Source organism: Quercus robur, chromosome 5, assembly GCF_932294415.1.
Source record: "Quercus robur chromosome 5, dhQueRobu3.1, whole genome shotgun sequence".
Classification (NCBI taxonomy): domain Eukaryota; kingdom Viridiplantae; phylum Streptophyta; class Magnoliopsida; order Fagales; family Fagaceae; genus Quercus; species Quercus robur.
The window spans coordinates 39021335-39028618 of record NC_065538.1 but is presented as its reverse complement, the minus strand read 5'-3'; the positions used below and the strand labels follow the sequence as shown (position 1 = coordinate 39028618).

The following is a 7284-nucleotide window of genomic DNA, read 5'->3' as shown; positions in this document are numbered from 1 at the left end:
TGGAGGCAACCCGCTCCACTTTAGTATTAGCTTGAATCACTTCAAGCTCGAGAAACTTGATCTTGGAATAGGCTTCGATTAGTTCTCCGTTCAGCATCTCAATTTCACATTTAGTCTCCTTGTACTGCACTAGAAGACTTTTGTAATCTTGCTCTTCTCTCTTCATTTTTCTTATGGCTGCCTTAGCCACTCTTGGATACTCTCCAGTCTTCTCAAGAAGAGAATTATAAGTTTCTTGCAATCCCTTTGTTCCTTCATAGACACATTCTTCACCTTCATTATCGGATTCCTCCCCAACTCCTGTTAACTTCACTTTGGTGTGCTCACCGAGCTCTTCCACTAGTGCATTCAACTCTTATGAAGAGTCCACAAGTGCAATGGTCATAAATGTGAAGTAGTTTCCTTCTCCATCACAACTTTCTTTTGAATATGAATTTGAACTATCTGAGTCACTAAGGGTAGTGGCAAATACTTTACCCTTTGCCTTTAAATAAGTGGGGCATTCTTTCTTTACATGCCCATGCCCTTTGCACTCAAAGCACGTGACCATTTGAGATGGAGAGGAGTCTTTTGAATCCTTCTTCTTGAAGTCTTTCTTTTCCTTCTTAAAATTTGAGAATTTTCCCTTCTCAAAAAAATTCCCATCTCTCTTAAACTTCAAGAACTTGTGGAAGTTCTTAGCAAGGTACACCACTTCCTTTTCAACCTCATCCTCATCCAAGGAGTCTTGAGTTTCCACTCTCTCATTGATTTTCTTTAGAGCAAGAGATTTGCTTTTCCTTTGTGATGGTAGAGATAGCTCATAGATTTGAAGAAAACTGATGAGTTCTTGAATTTTAATCTCATCAAGGTCTTTGCTCTCTCTGATGGCAGTAACCTTTGCACGGAAACTCTTTGGCAATGATCGTAGGATCTTCCTCACAATCTTGGAGTCCTTTATCTTTTCACCCAAGTTGAATTTCCCAATCACCACTTCATTTAGCTTCCCATAAAATGAGTCGAATGACTCATCTTCAGCTCCTTGAAGCATGTGGTAAGCATTTGCAACTTGGTGTCCTTCACCTTTTTGGTGCCTTCATAGGTCATCTCCAAGATTTGCCACGCCTCCTTAGCAATTGTAACATGAGAAATCCTATAAAACTCATCAGGAGAAACACCACAGAAAATAGCACTTAAAGCCTTGCTATTAGCGTTAGCTGCCACACGGGCTGCCTTATCCCAATGTGGATTTGGCGGCCTCCAGCCTAGTCCATCCTATCTCGACAATGTCCCAAACACTATCATCAATGGAACATAGAAATGCCCTCATCCGGACTTTCCAAAATGCATAGTTGCTCCCATAAAAATATAGAGGAGCATTAAGTGATTGAGATCTATCCATCTCAAAAAGGGTCTAGGATCGCACTTAGGTAATGAAACCATAGCAAGTGCACCTGTTTTGATACCAATTGAAAGTTCAATTAGTGTGTAAAACACTAATGAATGTTTAGACCCCCAATTTCAACAATACCAACACAAGCTTATACACAAACAATATATGTGCGGAATGATGAATATAAGCTATATCCAAATTGGTAAAACACTCTAAACCATAATTAATCACAAACATAGTAGCAATTAAAATTTAAAGAGTAAGGGAAGAGAGATGAAAACACAAAGATAACACTGGCACGTGTTATCGAAGAGGAAACCGAAGAACTTGGAGAAAAACCTCTCTGCCACCCTCCAAGTGGTCAAATGATCCACTAAAGAATAAATTTGGGATACATGAATAGCAAAAGACCCTTCAAGCCTAATCTACCCAATGCACCTAAGCCCTCCAAGCTTCTTGCTCCAACAGGGTTACGCCTAACCTTGTCTTCTTTAGCTTCCCGGATCCTGCAATAAGCCCATTGCATCAACCAAATGAATTGGTCATCTTCAAATTGCTTCCCAGGCACCAAAATATCTTCTCACTAATTTGGGTATGGTGAGATAAGGATTTGTCAAATGTACCTCTCAAGGATATGTCAATGAAGAAGGTGAAAGGAGAGGAATTTGGAGAATCAAATGACAAAGTTTATGGATGAGACTATCTTTTTTTTTCTCTAGGGTTTCTCTCTCAAAATTCTCTCTAAAATCTCTCTACATTTTGTGGGTTTGGTATTTATAGTGGTGTATGTAAGGAATGTGAAAAGTCAGTTTTCATCCAAACAGGGCATTCTGGCAACTCAGTCTCGTGAGTGGAACGAGTCGCGAGCGAACTACCTGGCTAAATTGTACATTTTGTCTTGTAGTGCTCCAGCTATCATGACCCTTCAATTCCCTGCATGCTTCACACATGTGCGACTTTGGCGACTTGCCAATCGTGAGTTAGTCGCGAGATCCAATCGTGAGGCTCCTTTGTATGCACACATCTTGAGTTTTCTTCACACTCTCTCACACAAAACCCTTACATAATTCCCACCTAAATACAGGGTATCTAATTGCTAAAATACAAGCAAATTTGGCACGAAATAAAGCCAACACATGATTGAATTAATTCAACCTTACAACTTTTTTTTTTTTTTTTTTTGTGTGGAGAAATTCATGTCTTTACTTTGATGGAGGATCTAATCTTCTAGAAATTTTAAGAATAAACTCTAAATTTCTTAAATTTCCTATAAATTTTATCTTTCATTAAGAAATTAGTAGTTTAAATTAAATTGAATTATTTTTATTATTATTATATACTCTTGAAGTACAACCACATGTCCATAATAATAAAAGCAAGTAATGTAATAGAAACTATTTTTTTTTTTCACTTGCCTTTTTGAGTTTTGTTATATTTTTGTATTTAGTGACTTATTTTATTTGGTGTGGTGTGTTACATCAATGATATTTGGGAGAATTTTAATAATCTTCCATTAATTTGGTTGATAATAGAATGGACCACAAGGGCAACATACAATCAATATAGTTTTTTTTAACCTTGTAGTTTTTTATTGTAAATAAGTAAGTTCTCCTTCCTTAAAATAAATAAATAAATAAAAAAGAAGAAAGTTGTTGATGATGCGAAAAATCAACAATTAAGCTTCTCGTCTCAATAGATGGACGATCCTGTGGTTGGTCGTGTCACTGAGGTAAACCTGCGATAAAAATTTGGATTGAAATGGAATACACTGGTGTGGTGTTCGCCAAAAAAACTTTGATGCTTAAGTCAGAAATGGAGAAATTTGTTTAGAGAGAAACTGACTTAAAGTGATTTTTGGATAAGTAATGTGTACCTTTGGATTCCGTTGTTCCTTTATTTTATAGTTTTTCCATGCCTTTATGGAAAATGAATTCCAGCATTTATAAGCATCGGTTAGTACGTTATCAATGGGAGCTCTGAAGTGCACAGTTCACTTGTTACCGTTGCTTCGTCTATTACGTTTCATCATCAATGCATCCAATAAATGTCTAAAGCTTGTCTTAATCGTCATTAATGGGAATGACAATCTCAGGTTATTTTTTGACTCATAAGCTACCCCTCTTGTTCGTATTCTCGTCTGTGAGACAAGATAAGAACATAATCATTCATCGCTTCATGTTCCATGTTCGGTGCATTTATTACGAGTTTATGCTTCGTCTGCCGCGTGACACATGTACGGTCAGGATGTCTCCTTTATGTCAGTTCATCTCGGTTTTCCCACGCACCATCTTCTATTTATTCTACTTTTTCCCTCCTTTTCTTTTCTTTCCATTTTCACTTCATTTTTCCTTTTCATGGCATTTCGTTTGCTCAGAGCTCTTCTTTCTCTTCTGAGTTTTTCCTCATCAACTCCTTTTCCAAATCTGGTAAGTCTCTTCAAGCTTCCCTCTTTGTTTTTTTGTTCTTATGGTAGATCATTCCTTGGTTTGGTCAGATTTCCCTTCTGTTTCTTTCTTTTTTGCTCATCTGTGTGATTTGCTCAAGTCTATAGGGAGGAAACGTCCTAGGGTTGGGTCCTTCGTAGGGTGAGATTGTCCTTATAGTTCTATCTTTCTTTTTCTTTTACCTTTGATTTACTATTCAATAGGAGTTGCTCAAATCTTGATAATGTCTAGTGAGGAGGTTAGGTCTAGTGAGCTTGAAACATGCTTGTCTTCATCTTAGGACCGTAGGGCCCTTGAAGTTACTTCTCCTTCTACCCCTCATAAAGTCTGGGGTATCTGTTTTTCTCTTAGGGAGAAGGATGAGAAGAGGCTAGTTCCCTTCTTCTATAAAAATTAGGATCCCTGATGGTGACGATAGGCCTTATCACTCCTATACACTAATGAAGTGTGCTTTTATGAGGTTGACTTCGTCAGTGGACTTCGTTTCCCCATCCACCCTTTCATTAGAGAGCTTTTCTTCTTTTTACAACTTGCTCCAGCTTAGCTAGTACCTAACTCATGAAGGATAGTAGTCTACCGTATGGTAATATGGATGTCTGCCAATGATGGGAACATTAGTACGATAGAAGAGTTCCTGCACTACTATCGTCTAAGACGATCCAAAGATCCGGGCTACTGGGAATTTAAACCATGGGGAAGAAGTTCAAGGTTGGTTTTTAACTCCCCCTCGTCTCTCCAAAATTGGAAAACAAACTTTTTCTTCGTCTCTGGTGATGGTGGGGAGTTCACTTCGGGTGAGGATCTAGATGACGCTCCTAAATTGTTCCATATTTGGAGTACTCTTGTGTCTGGTGTATCTTTCTGTTTAATCTCTTTGTTATGTATATAATTTTCCTAAGTGGATGTGGCACTAATAAATGTGCATGTGCTGTTGTTTTCACAACCTTCATTCGCCTTCGTCTAAAAAGGAGGTGCCATACTCGTGTTCAGAGGGTTAGAGATTATCTTAAGTCTGTTAAGGACTTTGACGAGCTCATTACTGTAATTTCTCAAACCGAAGCCCTCCAACCATGTTCAAGAATGTTGAGATCGTCAAGAAAAGTAAGTTTTATTGAATTTTCGTTTGAGTAGATTTAATGTACTAGTACTTAACTCCTTCCCTTTATTTATTTATTTTTTTTTTTTTTGGAATGACGACCAGATTTAGTAAAGCTAAACTGGCTGAAACCTAATAGAAGAAGGCCAAAGGAGGTCTGACAAGCGGTCTTCTAACGAGGAAACGCCAAAAGGACACGGAGACACCCAAGGACGATCCTATGGCGACTTCTCCTATTGCCAAGTCTGTATCCCAGCATCCAAAATCGCCTACCTCTTCCCAAGAATTAATTGCTTCCATTGATGGAGGTTTCAAAGCCAAGGGCAAGGACAAGGACAAGGCTCCTCTAGGATCTTTTTAGGATGATGCGAGAGTCACAGTGCTGAAAGCTCATAAGGTGATATCAGTTGACTACCTTTCTCCTCTGGGGGTGAGGCCATCTTATGAGCTGATGTTGTCTCGTGTGCATAAGGTTATGTAGGTATGAACTTCTTCTTTTGTTCTGTTTTGTTCTCTAATGCTTATTTCTTTTCTTCGCAAGTGTTGGGTGAACCCTTGTACATTTCCGGGAAGTACTTGGATTATGAAGAGAAGTACGTGATTGCCAAGTCCAAGGTGGAATCCCTTTTTGCTAAGAATGAGTCATTTAGGAGCTAGATCTCTCTTTACTAAGGAGCCTAAGAAGGACAAGGAACTCTTGAAAACTCTAGAGAAGAGCATGACACTAAGAAGGCATTTTCAAAATTGAAGTACAATCAGATTGACAAGGCCTTCCTGAAGGTCGAGAAAGCTAGCTTGAAGGCAGGGGAGAAGTTCAAGGCCTCAGATGAGTACTCGGACAAGCTCTGCGATTATTACGTGGAGGGTTTTGACCTTTTTCGTAAATACTTGGCCAAGCACCACCCAGTGTTGGACTTCTCCAAGCTTGATATGGAAGAAGTGGAGAAAAATATCTTGGTAGATTGTTCTACCGAGGCCATAGTGGAGAACGAGGTCGTGCCAGGTGTAGTTGAGAATGTCCTAACTGATCCGTCCCCTTCTAGTCTTCCTTGAAAACTTTTTGTTTTTGTTTTTGATTTTTTTTTTTCTGTGTGTGTGTAAAGCAAAAAAAACTGTTCTTCTTTGGGGCTCGTTGTTTTGAGCATGTTTATTTGCTTTTCTTCTTTGAACAATCTTTTGGGCTCGTCCATTTTGAGCATACAATTTATGAGTATTTTTATCCTTGAACCTATTTGGTAACTCTTTTTATGCCATGTATGAATGACGACATTGTTGTGTGTTGATGAAGTCTTTACATCATGTATGAATGACGATTTAGTTACGTGTTAACAACTCCAACTTTTTCTAAGTCATATATAGATGACGATGTGGTTATATATTTATAACTTCTTTTTAAGTCATGTATGAATGACGGTGTGGTTATGTGTTAATAACCTCTTTTTAAGATGATGTTGTTATGTATTAATAACACCTCTTTGTTTTTTTTAGCCATGTATGAATGACGATGTTGTTATGTGTTAATAACTTTGCTAAGTCAAGTATGAAGGACAATTTAGTGATGTATTAATAACTTTTGAAAGTCTTGTGTAAATGATGAAGTTGTTGTGTATTAATAACTTTTTTGAAGTCATGTATAAATGATGATGTTGTTATGTATCAATAAATTTTCTAAGTCATGTATGAATGATGATGTTGTTATGTATTGATAACTTCTTTTTAAGTCATGTATAAATTATGATGTTGTTATGTATTAATAACGTTTTTCTAATTCATGCATGAATGATGATATTGTTATGCATTAATAACTTCTTTTTAAATCATGTATAAATAACGATGTTGTTATGCATTAATAACTTTTTTCTAAGTCATGTATCAATGACGACTTGGCCAATAGTTTATAATGGCAAAATATACGAAAATAATTTCTGAATGGTAATTATGCTCATGCTTTATTGATAAAGAGACAAAATATTCATTTGTCTATGGATGATAAACAACAATAAAGAAGAAAATAAATCTAAATAAAAGTAGGCATTTTGGAATACATGGGGTTTCTTATTGATATTATCTCTTTAGGTGTTCTATGTTCCATGGATGTGGTAGTTCTTGGTTGTCTAGGGTCCTCGGGTAATATGATCTTTCTCTGGAATGAAAAATTACTTCATATTGTCCTTCCCATGCTGGCCCTAATTTCCCTTGGGATGGGTCCTTTGTTGCTTGTGAGACTTTTCTAAGGATGAGGTTGCTTATGTTAAATTTTCTCACCTTCACCTACTTGTTGTAGTATCTGGCCATTGCTCCCTTGTACTTTTCCATTCACTTCATAACTTCATCTCTCACCTCGTCGATCAGATCTAGGTTGCTGTTGAGTT

The 7284-nt window shown here is 37.4% G+C and overlaps 1 long non-coding RNA gene across 1 annotated transcript; it reads left to right on the top strand.

Moving 5' to 3' along the window:
• Nucleotides 1–4292: 4292 nt before the first annotated feature.
• LOC126729078 (uncharacterized) lies at nucleotides 4293–6003 on the top strand. The gene is made up of 3 exons (XR_007656487.1): nucleotides 4293–4917; nucleotides 5018–5342; nucleotides 5454–6003. It is a non-coding gene; the product is annotated as an uncharacterized LOC126729078 (long non-coding RNA).
• The last annotated feature ends 1281 nt before the right edge of the window (nucleotides 6004–7284 follow it).